Below are 23,415 nucleotides of genomic sequence, written 5' to 3'. Positions count from 1 at the left end.
GACTTGTTCTTGGATCGCGCACTCGCATCACACGCCTAGCTGCACTGCACCATGTGTAACTGTGTGTCCCAGGCCGAGCCAGCAAATACCTTGGCCTAGAAAAACATAAAATTGCATAAAACCAAAAATAGAAGAAAAGGACAATGCCAAGAAGAAAGTCCCTCGAGTTAGGAGTGAAACACTCCCGGCTGCTTAACGTCCAAGTTCTATAATAATAATTTTATTTTTATTTTTTATGGTAACCCATTCACTGAAAGGCTTTTGCAATAAAGAGGAGGCCAGGCAGTGTGCCTCAGAGTAGATCCCAGGGCTAACAAAGACTTGCCTGAGGATCGCCAGGGGGGGGGGGGGGACATAGTTTCTTCTATGCTAGACATAAGGTCAAGGACAAAAATAAAAATTAAAGTGCACTGAGTCAAGCCTAAAAGAATTACAGCCCTAAAACTTTGATTTACGTGAATATAGTTTATTCTTCAATTTATCTAAATCTGACATCAGTCTGTTTAGCTCCAAGATTTTTTATTTTTCTATCGTGACCCAGAGATTTTCTTAAAGAATGAGTAAATGAAGAATGAGTGGTTACCAACCCCGTTCCTGGAGATCTACCATCCTGCAGGTTTTCATTTCAACCCTAATTTGGCACACCTGGCGCAACTAATTAGCAGCTCAACGGACATCTTCAGCTGTGGAATGAGATGTGCTGAACAGTAGCGCTGCGAAGCATGGCGGGCGAACGAAATCACCCCCCAAAATCAAACGCATTAAGGATCGTTTTAACCCGGAATATGCTGATATTATAATATCCGTTTCTGTAGGGTGAACTAATTGGTTTTCCTTACCTTAGCCATGTAGATTGTGCGTGGGAGTAGACTGCACGACTACAAGCCTTCCGACGGTTTCGCACTGATCTGCATTTTTGAGGGAAGATTAGAAGGCAACGAAGCGGCGTCAAACAGCTCACACAATGAATATTTGTGTTTGTAACATTACGAAGGTAAGAGAAGTTATATTTTTATATCTAGCTAGTCAAAATATTTTCTAAACCATGAAGTGCTTATCACACGTCTATTTAATTAAGTTCTACCTGACTTGCTTTGATGTTCGCTGACTACATGGAAGGAGGTTAGCTAGCTAGCTAGCTTGCTAACTAACAGTTAGCTATCGATGTTACCGGAGTCAGTGGAAAGTCAGTTAATTCATAGCAATGCTGCTACCCAATTTTCCCGAAATGATTTAAAGGAACTTGGAACAGTGTCTTCATGTAGGCCTACATGCAAAAAAGTGAAATTTGGGGACTGTCCTTTTTCTAAAATGTTTGTATTCAGATTATGTAAAAAATACATTTGTTGCTTTAAAATATTTTTCTAATGTTTATTTCTCAGTTCTATTCCTATACTGCGCAAGTGCGACCGGATGTAAGTGACCATTTCCTGAACTTGACTCAACGTTCTCCTTTAAGCAATTGTGAAAGGTAGGATTATATCTATGAATTATCTGTACCATCCGTTAACTTGTTTGTGAGAACTGTAGTGCCATTTAACAATATACTTTTGTTCTTTGTAATGCATGGCATATTTAACATATTTGACCTTTCAAACATTACATTTGCAACGTGATGTGCTAGCTCGCTAACGTTAGCTAGATTTGGTGGACAAAACTCGTGATCGAAACGGAGGCGCAAACGGCACTAAAGCTAGCTGGCTAGCCGGTTTTGATGAATATAAGAATTAAAATATAAATGGTTAGCCTTTTCCAAAAACGTCGTTTATGAACCGAGTGAGGGCACTTATTATTGACCACCCCTAAGGCTTGTGGTTAATAGAAGCTTAAGGGAGTTCGACGTGTATTTTTACGACATAAATTACACATTTTTAATGTTTCAATTGTGAATTAAGCTGTTACGTGCTTTAAGAGAACGTGAAACTCTGAAGATTGTATTAACCACAAAAGCTTTATTGTTTGCAGAAATCGATATCCCTGTGGGTAGAGATCATTGGAAATCCTCCGAGGGGAACGCATGGCGGAAGAAACGTCCAGGTTGGCCTATAAAATGAGGTTACACAGAACTACACGTGCCTGCGAGGAGGTCGCTCCTGCTGTTGGTTGCAAAGGTGCACGTGGCAAACTTAACGTCGGGTTTGACAGAAGAAAAACATGTTTAAATGGTGTGAAAGCTCAAATACGGCTGCTTAATATGTAAATGTTTGTTGGTCCTGTGCTCTTAAATACAACCGTTTTCATGTAGTAGCGTAACGGTAGGGCTACATCAGTGTTTCTCAACCCTGGTCCTGGGGACCCACTGCCCTGCATGTTTTAGATGTCTCCCTGCTCCAGCACACCTGATTCAAATGAATGGGTCGTAATCAGGCTTCTGCAGAGCTTGATGACCGACCCATTCATTTGAATCAGGTGTGTTGGAGCAGGGAAACATGTCAAACATGCAGGCCAGTGGGTCCCCAGGACCAGGGTTGGAAAACACAGTTGTTAGCTGCCTACCTAGCTACGGTTTGAAACTTTTTCGTTGCTTAGCACTTGTAAGTGCAGTTAGTCTCAGATGGGGATTTCCCCACTTTACCTGCAGTTTATATATATATGTGTGTGTGTGTGTGTATATATGTGTTCATTTTTATTATTTTTTTTTATTAAAGAAGCGATCCTGCTGTGGCACTTCAGCTCCCTGTTTTCACCTCTTGGACATGGACTCCACTTTGGCCTCAAAAGAGGTATGATGACAATCCACCCTTTCCACATGTTTCTAATGGAATTTTGTTTTCTTGTAAAATAGTCTAGCTGACAGCTTTACCCCCATCTCCTGGTTTTGTATAGACTCGTATTGTTGATTTTATTTCTTTAGTTTATTTACTTGTAATTAATCTATGAATTGATTATATTTCTGCTCTTGGCTCTCCTTTTTGGCTACTGTGCCTGCTTTGGCCCATTAGAGATATTCACTATCAACGTCATCTAAAGATGTTTGGAAACATTTTTTGTTCTTTTACAATAGTCACTGTTTATTTACTGGAACTTTATTTACCCCCCAGTTTTGAATGTGGCAGTGTAAACTGGTTTTCACTTGTTTTCATTAGGTCCTGCGAAATCTGAATTTGAAGTTCCTGTGGAGGTACTGAAAGAGGATGTCATCAGATATACCTAAACATTACAAAAGTAAATCTAGCTACATGTGCTGATTACAAGGGCACCCCCTATAGAAAAGGAATGATGGTTCTGTGGATTTACTGAAGGGCTACCTGAATATGGAGAAATAATTACAGTATGTATCCTGCAGAACAAATGGAATTTCACTGTCAAGAGGCGCTCTGCTTGGTTTAGGGCGCACTGCCGGGCCTTCAGTCTGCAGCCATGTCCAGTTTGGTATGATTCTCCTGATGACAACGGCTGAACTGGCCGGCGGGTATCCAGTACCTTCTGACTACTTCGTTGGACCCATTCGAATGGTGACATTTAAGAGATCCTTACATAAGAAGGTATTGAGTAACCTGCTGAATTAGCACTCTGTACCCCTAGCATAAGGCCTCAGCACTTGCTTATCTCCTGTTACCCCTGTGTATGATAGTTGCCTCCTGCCACCCTTGTGTACTAATTGCCTCCCATCGCCCTTGTGTACTGCTGTTAAACTGAAGTCTTATTTTTATTATTTTTTTAAACCGGAGGGCAGCACAAAGGTTAAATGTAACCATGGGACAGGGAGCACTATGAGCACTATGAGCACTATGAGCACTATGAGCACTATGAGCACTATGAGCACTATGAGCACTATGAGCACTATGAGCACTATGAGCACTATGAGCACTATGAGCACTATGAGCACTATGAGCACTATGAGCACTATGAGCACTATGAGCACTATGAGCACTATGAGCACTATGAGCAGTCTGCAGCAGATGGGCTGCTTTACTCTTCACAGTTGTTGGAAGTTGATTCATTTTCCTGGAGTGACCCATTAGGAACAATGGTAGGGTCTTTACTCTCTAGCCTAGTGAAAGGGAGGTGGGTCCTGGTATTGAGCAAGGCTGTGTGTATTTTACTTCAATTTTATGTAAAACTTAACTCACTATCCTAGTCTTCCCTCCATTATAACTCTGTGTGTACACATTGAACATTTTCAGGTGGAAACTCATTTTCAGAGTTTAAGAATTGCTGCAGTCCCCCTGCTGTCGAAGTTCCTTTCACAGCGTGACCCGTGTAGTCCACACAGCGCAGTGAAGTGTTCATGAAGAAGGACGGAGGATCTGCAGGAAGCAAAATGGCCGACATCACGGCAGCCATGGAGCAGGTTCGCTTATCTTTTGTAGTAGTCAGTATAAAATTGTAGGTGGTTGTGTGGTAATTGTCATAATTGTGACCCCCCCCCCCCCCGATGGATTACCACACTTATTTCTCTGATGCATATTTTGTCACAGAATGAATTTTGCTGCTCCCCACCACTGCCGCCCAGCCCCGCCCATCATCTGAGCCACATTATAAACTCTGTAAAACTGACTGACATGCTGGTCGCCAGTCAACACCCAGAGCCGACCAGAGGAGGATGGGTTTCCCCCTTGAGCCTGGTTCCTTCCGAGGTTTCTTCCCATCTGCCACAGAGTTTTTCCTTGCCACTGTTGCCTTAGGCTTGCTCCTGTGGGGGTTTAGGCCAGGGTTGTCTAAAGCGTATTGTGGCAACTGCTGTAAAATACGCTATACAAAAAAAATTTGAGTTTTAGACTGACATTTCAGCAATTCATGCTGTTCTCAGCAGGGTTGTCACTAAAACTACGTTCTGTTGTATTTATGGGCAGCTGTATCACACAGGAAGTTATTTTGGTTTGTTAGGTTGGCCGACGCATTTGATGGTAAGTCCGATATCACCATTATCATTGAAGCATGTTGTGCAGCAACAGAGTTTGATTTACTTTAGTCTGTATACATCAGTATCTCAGCAGTTAGTCCTTATTGAAAATGCTGATTTAATGCTGAGCTGAGGTACTAAAATGTAAGCTGTAAGCGTGTGGCCTCTCTCTGATACGGGTATGCATTTACTTATTTTAGGATGAGACTGTCAAGGAAGAAGGAGTGTACCTTGAAATGGCTGTGTCTTCCTGAATGAAGATCGGAATGCCTGTGAGGGATTGCTGATTGGTTGGTAATGTTTAATACCTGTACAGAAGCCCAGCCCCGTTACGGCTTCGCCCAATCAGAGTGGAGAAGCTTGCCTGCTGACAATTCAGTGCAGTCAGTTGCATAAGGTAACGAGAACAGGCCGTTCAGCCCAACAATGCTCGCCATTTTCCTGACTAAATTAGTGCTCTGATTACCTGCAGAGTTTTTGCCTCTACTATGTGACCTGGCAGGCTAGTCCACATATTGACATCTTGGCTCAGGTGGGAGTTCTGTATGCTGGGGTAGAGTGTTTCTGTTTAATGGGTACCAAACAAAAGCTGTGTACCCTGCGGTGTCTGCCCGGGATGTCCATTATCCCCACTGCCGTTTGTGCGCTGTCTAGAACCAATTGCTTGTCCTGAGAAGGGATTTTTAATTTTAATTTATTTTTAATTTAACCTTTAACCAGGAAATCCCTTGTGATTAAAATATCTTTTTCGAGGGAGACCTGGCCAAGATCGCACACCATTAAAAAGTTAAAAAAAAAAAAAAAAAAAAAAAAAAAAAATAATAATAATAATAAATAGAGCATGTTCAAAACCTGGATTAGGGGATTACAGGTCCCAGGTAGCAGGGGGAGGTTGGTCTGGTATCTTTTGGGGCCACTTTGTAATCCCCAATTCATCCCACTGCCACTTTACCCACTGTCTGTTCTACTGCGCACTCCCTAATCGCCATTTATACCTTCTTCCCCATGCTGCCGGCGGGGCTTTTGCCCCAAATTGAGTTGTCTGGACTCCCCCACCACTGCGGTCCAGCCCCTCTTTCCGAAGCACCTCCACCCTGCCCACATCTGTCGCCACCCGCTGCGCCCCACCACCGCCACCTGGCCCCGCCCATCATCTGAGCCGCAATATGAACGAGGTAAACACTGACTGACCGTGTTCATCCACCGATCTGCACCCTGAGCCGACCAGAGGTTGGGTGCCCCCCCCCCTTGAGCCTGGTTCCTTCTGAGGTTTCTTCCCATCTGCCACCGAGTTTTTCCTTGCCACTGTTGCCTGAGGACTACATGGGGCGGGACCGCAGAAAGTGGGGGACTGAGACTGCTAAAGCACAAATGGAGAGAAACTGTGGAGAATGATGGGACTGGACTTTGCTGAACTGATGGAGTGGGAAAGAACAGAGTTTGTTTGATATGTACTGTCCTTTTATTTTTGTTTTTAGTGTGGTTTTATTACTGGTTGTGGGTTGTTGTATGGTGTTTACTGGCTTTTGAAAAGATTATTTTGTGTGGTTTTGGAGGTCCTATTGGAGTTTTTTTGTATAATTTTGGATGTATATTGCTGGAGTTCAGTGTGTGCTTTGGAACTTTGTGACATTAAAGTTTTGAATTGTGTGGTCATTGCTCAAAAATATACAGTAAGAACAGGCTCAGGTTCAGTTCAGCTACAAACTTAACACAAACAACAGACTTCTACCGATGTGCCCCCTCAACTCAAAACAAAGATGGACCATGGTAAACATGTAAAGAATTCAATAATGAACTAATTGATATTCAAACTATGATATTTAAAGTCAGATATGTATTTTGATATAGCTAATTGTGTAATAAGTAATTTGGTGTCATATACAACCTGTTATCTTGCAGAGATGCACATTTAACATTGATGCATTTTCATATTGCACATTTTAATTACTACCCACAATGCATTTGTTTAGTTTTTGCATTGAAACCATGAACAGAGCCTGGCTCCCTCACAGTAGGGCAGAATTCCATGTTCTCTAAAGGGTGTGGTATTTAGTCTAGAAGTTTGGTTTTCAGTACGTCTGCTGTATGGGTCTCTCAGACTGTATTGGTCCAAAACATGCACCATGAGCTCCTCGAAGCTCTTATGAGTGAGCATCTAAAAATTAGGAATGGTGTGGCTTGGTTGAAATTAAAGGTGAATTCTTTAAAGGCAGAATCTATTGTATCAATAACAGCATATATAAATTTTTAAAAATGTTTTTATTGTAATGTCCTGTGATTGCACTAAAATGAAGTTGAGTTTCTGTTTTTCCTTTGGTATTTAATGTGTGTAGTCTCTGTTTTAGTTACAATGCTGTGAAGGGTAGAGAACTGAAATTCTTATGTGGAAAATGTCCATACTTTCAAAGCAACAATGTTCATCTTGGGTGAACTAACTTCTGATTGGTTCTGTAATTGGCAACTTTCAGAGTGAAGAGTGCAAATTAACCATCTGCACTAAAAAAAAAAAGTTGCTTTCAAGTTCTTTAGGAGTTTTGGAACAGAAATTTGCTAAGGGTAACCACGTTTCCACAGCTTGTGTAGTTTTCATTTTTAGTTTTTGCGACAACCACGAACAGGTTTGCTAACGCATTCGATGCACCGCCTGGCACTCTCACAGTGTGGCAGAATCCCATGCTCTGAGTATGGTGGATTTGATACTGGTGTTCTGGCGTTGGTGTGTTTTGGCTGTACGGACAACGCAGGCCCCAGTGGTTTAAAGCATGCACTGAAAGCTTCCAGAGGCTAAAAAGGCATGCTAAGATTATAAACAGTATACATAGGTGAACTCTGCAGATTCTATCTGTACACTGACAAGTTCTTGCTTTTGCATGTCTTTGTAGAATGAAAACATATACATAACATTTACATACTAATCTTGACAATCTGCAATTTTTATTTTCCCTGGTCTAAATGCATAGATGTAAAGTTGTTACCCACAGTGCATTTTGTATATTATCACAACCATGACTGTGATTGTTTAGTATTTTATGTACACTCTAAGAAGTCACATTTCATAGTGTATTTGGTTGCTTATGTGGAACACCAACAACTGCTGTTCTGTTAAACTGGGTTAACAATCAAATGATTTATTCTAAAATGCATACATTAAACTTGTTTAATATAACCATAACATCTAATAAGCAAAATAGAGAATCCTTTTATACAGCATCTACTTTCAATTAGACATCGAACAGCAGTGGCCTCAGAAAATGTAGACGCTGGCTTATTGGGATCCCTATAAAATGCAATATTGTTACACCCATGGTTGCATGAGAATATACAAAAAGCATTGTGGATATTCAGAATAAACCAATCAGAAGCAATTTATGCATAATACTTAAAATGTATTTTGGGTAGTTGTCACACAACCGTAGACGGAACAATATGGTCTTTTTTAGTGATCCCAATAACTAATCTTTTACTGTATGCTTGGTAAGTTCCATTTTGTGGGACTACTGCTGTTTGGTGTCTAATAAACAACAAAGACATCAATGGTTGCATTAAACATACAAAGTTAATTGTGGATATTCAGAACAAACCAATAAGAAGAATATTATGCGTAGTAGTTAAAATGCATTTTGGGTATTTGTCACATAACCATGAATGGAACAATATGGTCTTTTTTAGGGATCCCAATAAGTAATCTTTCACAGTATGCTTGGTAAGTTCCAGTTTTGTGGGGCTACCTCTGTTTGGTGTCTAATAAACAATTGAGACCTCAGTGGTTGCATTAAACATACAAAGTTAATTGTGGATATTCAGAACAAACCAATAAGAAGAATATTATGCATAGTAGTTAAAATGCATTTTGGGTATTTGTCACATAACCATGGACGGAACAATATGGTCTTTTTTAGAGATCCCAATAAGTAATCTTTCACAGTATGCTTGGTAAGTTCCATTTTGTGGGGCCACTGCTGTTCAATGTGTAATCGAAAGTAGATAGGCTATATTTTGAGGATCCCTATTTTCAAAAAATGAGGATATTCTCTGTATTGCTTGTTTGTTTAAAACAAATGATTCAACTCTAAAACTGACATCTTAAGTTTATTTTAAGATGAGTGTTTTAGAATGAAGTCACTTGTTTTGATAAATAAGCAGGACAGAGAATATCCTTATTTTTTGAAAATAGGGATCCTCAAAATATAGCCTATCTACTTTCGATTACACATTGAACAGCAGTGGCCCCACAAAATGGAACTTACCAAGCATACTGTGAAAGATTACTTATTGGGATCTCTAAAAAAGACCATATTGTTCCGTCCATGGTTGTGTGAGAATATACTAAATGCATTGTGGATATTCAAAATAAACCAATCGGAAGAATTGAATGTATATTAATTAAAATGCATTTTGGGTATTTGTCACAAAACCATGGATGGAACAATATGGTATTTTATAGGGATCCCAATAAGTAATATTTTACAGCATTTTCTGGGGCCACTGCAGTTTTATGTCTCATCAAAATTAGACATGTAGTATTGTGTGAATTCTTAACACATATAGATATTCTCCAATCTTTTTTTTGTGTACAAGACAAGTGATTCAACTATAAAACAGACATCTTAAGGTTATTTTAAGCTATCTTTTAGAGTTCAATCCTTTGGTTTTTAATAAACAAGCAAAACAGAAAATATCTTTTATTTCATAAACAGATATTCACAAAACTTTTCTTATTTTCTGTTGACTAGACAGTGCACTGCACTGAATAGATAAACAAGGAAATATCACTTTTTGGTATGTACAGAAAATGCTGTAGGTCTCATTCATGGTTGTGCGATAAATGCCCAAAATGCATTCTGGTAAAATAATACACATACATTTTTTTTCCCTAAAGAGGTTATCCTAAATACCTGCAATTCATTTTTTTATGTTGCCCATTTTCAATAACATCTTTTAACTAGGCATCAAACATTGTTGTTGCTTTGCTATTTTTAGGCACGCAGTTGAGTTTGACTCTTTGGCATATGCATAAAATGGCATACAATCACATTCATGGTGTGTGATAAACAAGAAAGGCATAGTGGTGAATCAGAACAAATTACACATATATATTCATAACAGTTAGCCACAAAAATAACATAACCCTGTTAAGTATTTGCAGGAGAAGAGAGATGTCAAGAGAGAATCCTTCCCAAATGGTGGTCATTAATACAAGGCTTGTCATCATGACAGATGTACAATATGCTCAGAACTTCTGGGAGAAAATATGCCATTAAACATCTTCATTATTGTAAATTATAGGGCACAGGATACAGCAGGAAGTCACTACATGGTGTTGCAGTTTCACACATTTCAGGAAAAACAAAAAAATTCCAACAACATGTACTAGTAGTTGCTCTATTGTAATATTCGTTCTCTGTTTCACGCTCTTTCCTTGTGTCTCAGTGTGTTACACACTTGCCCTGTGACAATGCGTGTCAGTATTATGTTATACTCTTTCCCTATGTGACTCCTTTCCTGTGCACACGTAGAGCACATTCACACGCACATATGCACGCACAACATATTCACACGCACATGCGCACACACAGCATGTGTGATAAACTGTAAATAAAGGGGTGTGTAGGTGTGATCTTATTCTCCTTTACCCTGTGAGCAAAAACAGCTGCTGGAGATGGTACCTGTCCCAGTTCACTTCTCTCCTCACTGCATGACAGGCAGGGGCTGAGGAGGGCACCATGCTGTTTATCTCAGCAAACACTCCATTCACTCTTACTCTGAATGAAAAATATTCTAAGATGTGGCAGGAGAATGTAAACTATCACTCCCAGGGAAGGGTTCGTTTACATCGCTCAGTCTGAACAGGCCAAATCCTGTGGAGCCTATCCTCTTCCCCATTCAAACATCACGTTTCCCTAGAAAGTATGCAGCCACTCGCCTGAACATGGGAATGCTGGATCTCGTCTTGCTTGAATATGAAGGGTTCTGAATCTCCAATGCACCCCATATGATTTGTGCTGCGTGTACTTTGGAATTGTATTCCATCATTAAATATCTGCCTTGAAAATTTTAATTGCGCTCTCATTGCTCTACAAAAATAATATGCAATAAGAGCAGGTTCAGTTTGGATAGATCTTTATTGTCCCCGAAGGAGAAATTGTGTGCAACATTTCAGATTCGCTTACATTTGACAACCATACAAAAAAAAAACAAACAAAAACATTTTTTAACATAGTAAGTGCTGCTTTTTTTTTATTCCGACCTGTTTTGGTGTAAATCCATTTTATGTCCACCAGAGGGAGACACCTGTAGCACACACTCATTTTACCGATGCGCTCAAAAGGTGGTTCCTGTTAAAACAAGAATTTCAACATTTTTAAAACGAACTATTTGACAATAAAACTTAAGTATGTCAAGTCAGATATACGGATACTGTATAAACTTAACGTAATATATAGAATTTAGTTGCATCATACACAACCAGTTATTCTGTTGCAAATGCGTTTTGTGTCCACAAGAGAAAGCCATATATATTCACTGGAATGCTCTGCGCCAATTCAGTTTAGAAATTCATAGCTTTCCAACCCCCGATTAATACTGACAGCCCTGCTTAAAGCCGAACAGATAGTGTACATACCCGTGTAAATGTACATGTTCAGATCACCTACAACAAGGCATATTGCGTATCATTACATATAGCACTCCTTCCGACTCACTGAAAGCAAAAATGGGCCGAGTTAAAACATGCATTTATATATTATATAATTAACTAACTGGTTATCAAATCAAAATACTTCATAGCAGTGCGATTATTTTTTAAATCCAATTTACTCTGCTGCACTACAATTTTTTGTCCACCCGATGGAGACATCTGTAGTGCCCTACACTCATTCCACTGCTGCACTCCTTCCAACTCGAGACGCGAAAATGGGCCCAGTTCAAACAAGCCCGTAAAATGATCAAATAAACAAATTAATCAACAAACCGAAATATGTAAAGTATGATGGTCCCTGTTAAAACGAGTATTTCAACATTTTTAAAGCTAACTATTTGACAATAAAACGTAAGTACGTTAAGTCAGATATACGGATACTGTATTTTGGTACAGAAACTGAACGTAATATATAGAATTTAGTTGGATCATACACAACCACTTATTCTGTTGCAAATGCGTATTGTGTCCACAAGAGGGAGCCATACCTATTCATCACTGCAATGCTCTGCGCCAGTTCAATTTATAAATTCATAGCTTTCCAACCCCCGATTAATACTGACAGCCCTACTTAAAGCCGAACAGATAGTGTACATAGCCGTGTAAATGTACATGTTCAGATCACCTACAGCAAGGCATATTGCGTATCATTACATATAGCACTCCTTCCGACTCACTGAAAGCAAAAATGGGCCGAGTTAAAACATGCATTCATATATTATAGAATTAACTAACTGGTTATCAAATCAAAATACTTCATAGCAGTGCGATTCTTTTTTTAATCCAATTTACTCTGCTGCACTACAATTTTCTGTCCACCAGAGGGAGACACCTGTAGCGCCCTACACTCATTCCACTGAGGTACTCCTTCCGACTCACGGAAAGCGAAAATGGGCCCAGTTGAAACAAGCCCGTACAATGATCAAATAAACAAATTAATCAACAAATCAAAATATGTAAAGTCAGATCTAAGTATGCTGTAGTTTGGTACAGACAATTACGTAATATGTGTAATTTGGCATCATACACATTTTATTGCAGAGGAGTTTTATGTCCACTAGAGGAATCTAATATATTCTAAATATTCTAGCGCCCTGCTCCAATTCAGCTAATCCAAACCCCCGTTTAATTAGAAAAAAATATTTGATTGCAGAAAACATAGTTTAACAAGAACACATACGGAAACAATTAAATTACATTTGCCAGAGGAAAAAAAAATACAAAACGTAAGAAAAACAATATAGAACAACGACTAGGGGACTGCAATATACAGCTGCACTTCACAGAAAGCTTTTTTAGTTTTATGCACTACGCAGATTTATTATTTTTTATACCTTGCAGTGGCGTGGGATAACTATTTAATTTAACCAGAACCCTGTATTTAAGAGTTTGCTCAGATAATTGAATTTTATGAGTAAAACATTTTGCTAACAGAATAAATTAACCCAAAAAATCAGTGCATCATGCACAACCGGTTATTTTTTGCAGAGGTGTTTTATGACAAATCTATTCACTGTAGTGCCATGTGCTGATTCAAATAATCCATTATTTACCTTTCCAATCCCTGTTAATACTGGCGGCCCTTAAAGCCAGCCAGGTAGTGGAACTAGCCGTGTAAATTTACGTGTTCTGACCACCCAAATGCATATTGTGCTGCACACGAAGAGGAATATTTCTCAACAGGCTCATTTTGAAACATCTGATGATCTATACTAGCATTTGAATGTAACGTTTTAATTAGCTACGACAATCGCATTTGTGCATTACCAACCCGCAAACGTGGTTGTCCTGTTTGCCTATACGCAAAATATTGAACAATCACTCTTCTTCCTGTACTGGTTTTCAGTGGTTAATAATGATGATGCTCGGTTTCTCCAGACTGTCTTTATCGTAAGTACTATGTATGCGGAGTATGTTCTAATATTGCTCTGATTTTGAAGCAGTGGTATTGGTATTATTATATAAAAAAAAAATTAAAAAAAATCTGCTTTGTTTTTGATTGTCGAGTGCTATTCTTGTGCTTTTTAAAAAACATTTCCGTTTATGGTTTGAATGTAAACATCATTTTGAGCTTTCGTATTGGGTTAAATCCCAAAGGAACGTTTTTTAGTCATGGAAACCAATTTATCTATAGATATGTGGCGAAACCAGCCCAGGGAGTAAAACTGTTTCCTGATTCAATGCAGAACAAAAAATATAGTGAGGTCACAGAGAGCAGTCAATGTGTGAAATAGCCTGCTAGGTCATGTAGTAGAGGCAGAAACTCTGGGGATTTTCAAGACCGGGCTTGATATGGTGTTAAATAACATCTAGTCTGTAGGAAATCAAAGCACTAGGTACAATTTAGCCTGGAAAAAGGCGAGCATTGTTTGGCAGAATGGCCAGTTCTCCTCATTATTGTATGTTGTATTAAAATCAGAATGTTATGTTCCCCTGACCTTTGACAGAGTGCATGTGTCGTGCATGTATCAGGTTATGTTCCTTTGGCCAGCGATGTACTGCATGTTCTATAACTAGAAGGCAATGTTTCTGTGACTATTGCAAACTTGTGCATGGTTTATTACATGTCTTTGTGACAATAGTCCTGTTTCATTCTAAACATAAATTGGCTTCCCAAGAGAACAGAAACAGGGTAAGTGTGACTATCACTACCAATAGGCCTTGCCATATACCAGAGATTTGTTTTATTTCAGTTGCTAGTGGCTTTGCCCATAAGATTGCAGCTGATTGTGCTGCCACTCTTATATTATTCTGTGTGTCTGCATAATGGGGCCTGCTTCCAAAGCAAACAGTACGGAATGACTGTGATATCAACATGTTGATGGTGAGACACACATGAATGTAATCCTGCTCATTTCTGTAAGCTGTGTACTTTACAAGAAGAATTATTACAAACGACTGTGTTATATTTGCAGTATCCATCATAAATAGTCCTGTAATGCACCCAGGATTCTTTGCACTTGGATTTTGAAATTGTTTCTATACACAGATTAGTGCATTGGTAAGCTCTGTTCAACTCAAATGCAAGGCCAAGGGAAATGTATTCTGCAGGGATATTCTCATGGCATGTTACAGGTGACCCATGTCCTGATGCTGTTACATCCTTTCACATACGTGTATGTCTCCCAGCCCTCAGTGACTGTTTTCATCAGGTTGATTGACCAATGCCTCTGTCCATGGACCCAGAAATCGGAAAGTGTTTGTCTTTCTTTCAGACAGTGTCTTTTGACCAGCACATCACCAGAAGCAACAAATGCAAGGAAGAACAGGAGTCCTGCCAGGAGTTTTGCTCAGCCACTGAGGATCCTTTAAATGCATTTCTGTTGCAGTGTGTAATGTAAGCAGGAAGCAAGTGCAAGTGTTGAGCTGATTTATTTGGGGATAAGAAGCTGGGAAACAGGTGACACCATAGTTTTCTTTGAATTTTAACCCAACACACCAGTGGCCTTCACCAACATTTATCGGTCAGTACTTCTTTAGCAAGGTTTTAATGTGTGAGTAAGGGAAAAATTGTGTATTTATAAAAACTGGGAAATGACAGTTGAAGCTTTATAAGATGCACAGGTAAATTAATGGCAAGTAAATAAATATATAATCAGTTGGCCTTATATTGCAAATGTCTGAATTCAGAAAGCTGGACCATTACCTCCAGATAATATAGCCGAGCAAAGCTAGCTGTGGTTTGACACTCCGGGTTGCAAATGCGATTTCCTTTATTGTTCTGATACAGTGCTGTGGTTATAATGAATCTCATCCTCATACAGAAGTATACATCCATATACCCTGCTGTACAAGAAGAGGAGTATTTCCCAGTGTGCTCATATTGAAACATCTGATGATCTATACAAGCATTTTCATATACATAATCTAATGAAGTACTCATGATGCATTTGTGTATTACCCAACCATGAATGTGATTCTCTTAGTCATTTCTATGCATTTCAACATGTCATGTTAATCAATAGCTATTGGATTACTTTTTGTGATCCACTTATAAAAAAATCATTATGAACTGTTTTGTAGTGATTACAATACAATAAAAAAAAAGTGTAACCAAGAAGTTTATGTTATAATGATTCAGAATGTCTGTAGGGTGTATTAATGTAATTGTTATTACTTTTGTGTTAGAAAAGCAATGGGGAGCTTGTTAAAATGTGGGTAGAACTGGTCTAATATTATATATGCCAAGTTGCTACCCATAATGCCTTTTGTATATTATCACACAACCATGAATGATATTATATAGTATTTTATAGGCACTCTAACAAGTCATATTCAGTGTTACATTTGGTTGATTCTTATTCTGCAATAAGAGCAACCAATGTCATGGAAAAAAGAACAGGTGTGTTAAATTATTTTGGAGTATTTTTATTATGTAGAAAATGCCAACTTTATTTTGTCAATCTATATTGCACAAACAGTTTTAATTGTTTATGTAAAAATGAGCATTTTTATTTATGCAAAAATAAATGTCTTGAGTTATTCCAGTTAGAGCATTCTGATGGATATTCACTAAATATTGCCTAATATGTTTAGTTAGTGTCATTAAATCATTTGATTTACTATCTACTTTTGATTAGACTGTGAACAGCAGTGGCCCCAGAAACTGCTATGGAGAATCACTTATTGGGATCCCTATGAAATGCAATATTGTTACACCCATGGTTGCATGAGAATATACAAAAAGCATTGTGGATATTCAGAATAAACCAATCAGAAGCAATTTATGCATAATACTTAAAATGTATTTTGGGTATTTGTCACACAACCATGGATGGAACAATATGGTCTTTTTTAGGGATCTCACTAAGTAATCTTTCACAGTATGCTTGGTAAGTTCCATTTTGTGGGGCCACTGCTGTTCAATGTGCAATCGAAAGTAGATAGGCTATATTTTGAGGATCCCTATTTTCAAAAAATAAGGATGTTCTCTGTATTGCTTGTTTGTTTAAAACAAATGATTCAACTCTAAAACTGACATCTTAAGTTAATTTTAAGATGAGTGTTTTAGAATGAAGTCACTTGTTTTGATAAATAAGCAGGACAGAGAATATCCTTATTTTTTGAAAATAGGGATCCTCAAAATATAGCCTATCTACTTTCGATTACACATTGAACAGCAGTGGCCCCACAAAATGGAACTTACCAAGCATACTTTCAAAAATCACTTATTGGGATCCCTAAAAAAGACCATATTGTTCCATTCATGGTTGTGTGACAAATACCCAAAATGCATTTTAACTACTATGCATAATATTCTTCTTATTGGTTTGTTCTGAATATCCACAATTAATTCTGTATGTTTAACTCAACCATTGATGGTTTCATTGTTTATTAGACACCAAACATCAATAGCCTCAGAAAATGGAACTGACTAACTATAATGTGAAAGATCACTTATTGGGACCCCAAAAAAGACCCTTCTGTTTCATCCATGGTTGTGTGACAAATACCCAAAATGCATTTTAACTACTATGCATAATATTCTTCTTATTGGTTTGTTCTGAATATCCACAATTAACTTTGTATGTTTAATGCAGCCATTGATGTCTTTATTGTTTATTAGACACCAAACAGCAGTAGCCCCACAAAAGGGAAACTTATCAAGCATACTGTGAAAGATTACTTAGTGAGATCCCTAAAAAAGACCATATTGTTCTGTCCATGGTTGTGTGAGAATATACACAATGCATTGTGGACATTCAAAATAAACCAATCGGAATAATTGAATGTATATTAGTTAAAATGCATTTTGGGTATTTGTCGCAAAACCATGGGTGGAACAATATGGTATTTTATAGGGATCCCAATAAGTGATTCTCCATAGTATTTTCTGGGGCCACTGCTGTTCATGGTCTAATCAAAATTTGACATGTGGTATTGTGTGAATTTTTAACTTAAAAAAAAATACTGATATCCTCTAATTTGTTTTTTTTGCATACAAAACAAGTGATTCAACTATAAAACAGACATCTTAAAGTTATTATAATTTGTGTCTTTCAGAAATCTATTTTAGTAAACAAGCAAAATAGAAAATATAGACAGTACACTAGAGTGACAAAATAAACAGGAAAATATCACTTTTTGGCATGTACCGAAAATGCTGTAGGTTTCATTCATGGTTGTGCGATAAATGCCCAAAATGCCTTCTGGTAAAATAATACACATACATTTTTTTCCCCCCTGAAGAAATGATCCTAAATACCTACAATTATTTTTGTTATGTTGCCCATTTTCAATAACATCTTTCAACTAGGCATCAAACATTGTTGTTGCTTTGCTATTGAGTTGAGTTTGACTCTTTGGCATATGCATAAAATGGCATACAATCACATTCATGGTGTGTGATAAACAAGAAAAGCATAGTGGTGAATCAGAACAAATTATGCATATATATTCATAACAGTTAGCCACAAAAATAAGATAACCCTGTTAAGTATTTGCTGGAGAAGAGAGATGTCAAGAGAATCCTTCCCAAATGGCGGTCATTAATACAAGGCTTGTCGTCATGACAGATGTACAATATGCTCAGAACTTCTGGGAGCAACTATGCCATTAAACATCTTCATTATTGTGAATTACAGGGCACAGGATACAGCAGGAAGTCACTACATGGTGTTGCAGTTTCACACATTTCAGGAAAAACAAAAAAATTCCAACAACATGTACTAATAGTTGCTCTATTGTAATATTTGTTCTCTGTTTCACGCTGTTTCCTTGTGTCTCAGTGTGTTACACACTTGCCCTGTGACAATGCGTGTCAGTATGTGTTATACTCTTTCCCTATGTGACTCCTTTCCTATGTGTACACGTAGAGCACATTCACACGCACATATGCACACACACAACATATTCACACACACATGCGCACACACAGCATGTGTGATAAACTGTAAATTAAGGGGTGTGTAGGTGTGATCTTATTCTCCTTTACCCCGTGAGCATGCAGGGGAGCAGCAGAAACAGAGCTGCTGGGGATGGTACCTGTCCCAGTTCACTTCTCTCCTCACTGCATGACAGGCAGGGGCTGAGGAGGGCACCATGCTGTTTATCTCAGCAAACACTCCATTCACTCTTACTCTGAATGAAAAACATTCTAAGATGTTGGCAGGAGAATGTAAACTATCACTCCCAGGGAAGGGTTCGTTTACATCGCTCAGTCTGAACAGGCCAAATCCTGTGGTGCCCATCCTCTTCCCCATTCAAACATCACGTTTCCCCAGAAAGTATGCAGCCACTCGCCTGAACATGGGAATACTGGATCTTGTCTTGCTAGAATATGAAGGATTCTGAATCTCCAATGCACCCCATATGATTTGTGCTGCGTGTACTTTGGAATTGTATTCCAACGTTAAATATCTGCCTTGAAAATTTTAATTGTGCTCTCATTGCTCAACAAAAATAATATGCAATAAGAGCAGGTTTAGTTTGGATAGATCTTTATTGTCCCCGAAGGAAAAATTGTGTGTAACATTTCTGATTCGTTTACATTTGACAACCATACAAAAAAATAAAGAAACAAAAACATTTTCTAACACAGTAAGTGCTGTTATTTTTTTTTTCAACCTATACTGATGTAATGTCATTTCTTGTCCACAAGAGGGAGACACCTGTAGCACCTACACTCATTCTACCGATGCACTCAAATGGTGGTTCCTGTTAAAACAAGCATTTCAACATTTTTAAAACGAACTATTTGACAATAAAACATAAGTGTGTTAAGTCAGATATACGTATACTGTATTTTGTTACAGAAACTGAACGTAATATATGTAATTTAGTTGGATCATACACAACCACTTATTCTGTTGCAAATGCGTTTTGTGTCCACAAGAGGGAGCCATATCTATTCACTGCAATGCTCTGGGACAGTTCAATTTATAAATTCATAGTTTCCCAACCCCCGATTAATACTGATCGCCCTAGTTAAAGTCGAACAGATAGTGTACATAGCCGTGTAAATGTACATGTTCAGATCACCTACAGCAAGGCATATTGCGTATCATTACACATAGCACTCCTTCTGACTCAGTGAAGCAAAAATGGGCCCAATTAAAACATGCCGTTAAAAATGATAAAATAAACAAACTGATAATCAAATCAAAATGTGTAAAGTCAGATCTATGTGTAGTGTGATTTGATACAATAACGTAATTTTATTGCAAATAAGTTTTATGTCCACTAGAGCGAGCCAAATCTATTAATTGTAGAGCACAACGCCAATTCAGCCAATCCATTCCTTTGCTTTGCTTTCCAAACCCCCGATTAATACTAATGTCCCTAGTTAATGCCAGGAAGATATATAGCCGCGTAGTCATAGATTCTGACTGGCAAATAAACTGATACTGGCTTTCAGAGGTTAATAATGACGATGCTCGATTATTCCGGACTCATTTAATCGTAAGTATTAATATATCTATGCACGTGATATCTGTTCTAATGTTGCTCTGATTTTGAAGCAGTGACATTGTTGTGTTTACGTAAAGACTTCTTGTATGTGATCGGTGTATGTGTATTTTGCAAAAAAATACTTTGGCTTTTGGTTGTCAAGTGCTACTCTTGTGCTTTTTTTGATTTCCGTTTATGGTCTGAATGTAAACATCATTTTCAGATTTCATGTTGGGTTAAATCTTAAACGCACGTCTTTTAGACAGTGAAACAAATTTATCTAGTTAAGATGCTAGGCACTGTGTTAAGCATGGAAATGACTGATTGAGGCTTTTAAATTTTGAAGGGGATTAACAAAATGAACTACTAGATCCTTCAGGTTGAGTTCTGTTAGTATAACGAGGGGACATGCATGAAAATGAGCAAAAGGTAAATTTCGTACAGCCATTTGGAAGAATTATTTCACGCAGAGAGTAGTCAATGTGTGGAATAGCCTGCCAGGTCACGTAGTAGAGGCAGAAACTCTGGGGATTTTCATGACTGGGCTTGATACGGTGCTAGATACTGTCTAGTCTGTAGGAAATAAGAGCACTAGGCACAATTTAGTCAATAAATGGCGAGCATTGTTGGGCAGAATGGCCTGTTCTCATCGTTATGTTATGTTATGTCATGCCATGTTATGTTAATGTTAAAATCAGAGTGTCCTGTTCCCCTGACCTTTGACAGAGTGCATGTGTCACGCATGTATAAGATCATGTTCCTTTGGTCAGCGATGTGTTGTGTATTTTATAACTAAAAGGCCATGTTTCTGTGGCTTTTGCAAAGTTGTGCATGCTTTGTTACATGTATTGTTTCATACGAAATCTAAATTGGCTTTTCAAGGGAACAGAAGCAGGGTAAGTGTGACTATCACTACCAATAGGCCTCATCATATACCAGTGATTAGTTTTTTTATGTTGCTTGTTGCTTTTCCCAGAAGATTGTGGCTGATTATGCTGCCACTCTTGTATTACTCAGACTGTCTGTACAACGGGGCCTGTAGCAGATGCTTTTTTGTGAATCAGGAACTTCCAAAGCAAACAGTACGGAATGACTGTGGTATCAACATGTTGATGGTGAGACACACATGAACGTAATCCTGCTCATTTCTGTAAACTGTGTACTTTACAAGAAGAATTATTACAAACAACTGTGTTATTTTGCAGTATCCATCATAAATAGTCCTGTAATGCACCCAGGATTCTTTGCACTTGAATTTTGAAATAGTTTCTGTACACAGATTAGTGCATTGGTAAGCTCTGTTCAACTCAAAGGCAAGGCCAAGGGAAATGTATTCTGCAGGGATATTCTCATGGCATGTTACAGGTGACCCATGTCCTGATGCTGTTACATCCTTTCACACACGTGTATGTCTCCCAGCCCTCAGTGACTGTTTTCATCAGGTTGATTGACCAATGCCTCTGTCCATGGACCCAGAAACCGGAAAATGTTTGTCTTTCTTTCAGACAGTGTCTTTTGACCAGCACATCACCAGAAGCAACAAATGCAAGGAAGAACAGGAGTCCTGCCAGGAGTTTTGCTCAGCCACTGAGGATCCTTTAAATGCATTTCTGTTGTGGTCTGTAATGTAAGCAGGAAGCAAGTGCAAGTGTTGAGCTGATTTATTTGGGGATAAGAAGCAGGGAAACAGGTGACACCATAGTTTTCTTTGAATTTTAACCCAACGCACCAGTGGCCTTCACCAACATTTATCAGTGAGTACTTCTCTAGCAAGGTTTTAATGCGTGAGTAAGGGAAAAATTGTGTATTTATAAAAACTGGAAAATGACAGTTGAAGCTTTATAAGATGCACAGGTAAATTCATGGCAAGTAAATAAATGTGTAACTAGTTGGCCTTATATTGCAAATGTCTGAATTCAGCAAACTGGACCATTACCACCAGATAATATATTTGAGCAAAGCTAGCTGTGGTTTGGCACTCCAGGTTGCAAAAGCGATTTCCTTTATTGTTCTGATACAGTGCTGTGGTTAGAATGAATCTCATCCTCATACAGTGTACATCCATATATCCTGCTGTGCAAGAAGAGCAGTATTTCCCAGTGTGCTCATATTGAAACATCTGATGATCTATACAAGAATTTTCATATACATAATCTAATAAATTACTCATAATTGCATTTGTGTATTACCCAACCATGAATGTGATTCTCTTAGTTATTTCTATGCATTTCAACATGTCATATTAATCAGTAGGTTATTGAATTACTTTTTGTGATTCACCTGTAAAAAACCATTATGAACTGTTTTGTAGTGATTACACACACAATAAAAAAGTATAACAGAAGAGTTTATCTTATAATCATTCAGAATATCTGTAGGGTGTGTTAATGTTATTGTTATTTTTTTGTGTTTTAGAAAAGCAATGGGGACCTTGCTGTAATGTGGATAGAACTGGTCTAATATTATATATGCCAAGTTGCTACCCACAATGCATTTTGTATATTATCACACAACCATGAATGATATTGTATAGTATTTTATGGGCACACTAACAAGTCAAGTTCATTATTATATTTAGCTGATTCTTATTCTGGTATAAGAACAACAAATGTCCTGCAAAGAACAGCTGCGTTAAATTCTTTTTTGTTATAGTGTATCATTGTAATAAAGACTGCCTTTATTTTGTTGATTTATATTGAACAAATATTATTTTCTTGTTTATGTTAAAATAAGTATTTTTCTATTTACTCAAAAATAGTTATTTATGATTAGTATTTTAAAGTTAAGTGTGATAGAGAATATCCACAGGAATCCTCTAAATATTGCCCATCTACTTTTGATTAGACAGCAAACAGCAGTGGCCACAGAAAATGCAGTCAAAGATCATTTATTGGGATCCCTATAAAATACCATATTGTTCCGTCCATGGTTGTATATACAACCATGAGAATATACAAAATGCCAAGTTGCTACCCATAATGCATTTTGTATATTATCACATAACCATGGATGATATTGTATAGTATTTTATGGGCACACTAACAAGTCAAGTTCATTGTTACATGTGGTTGATTCTTATTCTGGTATAAGAACAACCAATGTCGTGCAAAAAAAAGATGCGTTAATTAAATTATTTTTTGGTATAATGTGTTATTGTTTTGAAGACTTCCTTTATTTTGTTGGTTTATATGTCTAATCAAAAGTAGACAGGCAGTATTTAGAGGAGTTCTATGGACATTCTATATTACACTTAATTTTAAAATACTAATCACAAAATAACTTTTTTTGAATAAATAGAAAATGCTCATTTTAACAAACAAGAAAAAAAATTTTTTGTTCAATATAAACAGCAAACAGCAGTGGCCCCAGAAAATGCAATCAAAGATCATTTATTGGGATCCCTATAAAATACCATATTGTTCTGTCCATGGTTGTATGAGAATACACAAAATGCTTTGTGGGTATTCAGAATAAACCAATT

The 23,415-nt window shown here is 37.8% G+C and overlaps 2 long non-coding RNA genes across 2 annotated transcripts; both read left to right on the top strand.

Annotated features, from left to right (window-relative positions):
• The first annotated feature begins 689 nt into the window (after window positions 1-689).
• LOC118219126 lies at window positions 690-3,603 on the top strand. The gene is made up of 5 exons (XR_004763663.1): window positions 690-994; window positions 1,383-1,471; window positions 1,966-2,111; window positions 2,649-2,723; window positions 3,287-3,603. It is a non-coding gene; the product is annotated as an uncharacterized LOC118219126 (long non-coding RNA).
• A 16,210-nt stretch (window positions 3,604-19,813) lies between these two features.
• Window positions 19,814-21,762, top strand: LOC118219392. The gene is made up of 3 exons (XR_004763755.1): window positions 19,814-19,946; window positions 20,952-21,049; window positions 21,440-21,762. It is a non-coding gene; the product is annotated as an uncharacterized LOC118219392 (long non-coding RNA).
• The last annotated feature ends 1,653 nt before the right edge of the window (window positions 21,763-23,415 follow it).

This window comes from Anguilla anguilla, chromosome 19 (assembly GCF_013347855.1).
Source record: "Anguilla anguilla isolate fAngAng1 chromosome 19, fAngAng1.pri, whole genome shotgun sequence".
Taxonomy (NCBI): Eukaryota; Metazoa; Chordata; class Actinopteri; order Anguilliformes; family Anguillidae; genus Anguilla; species Anguilla anguilla.
This window is presented reverse-complemented; position numbering and strand designations above follow the sequence as displayed.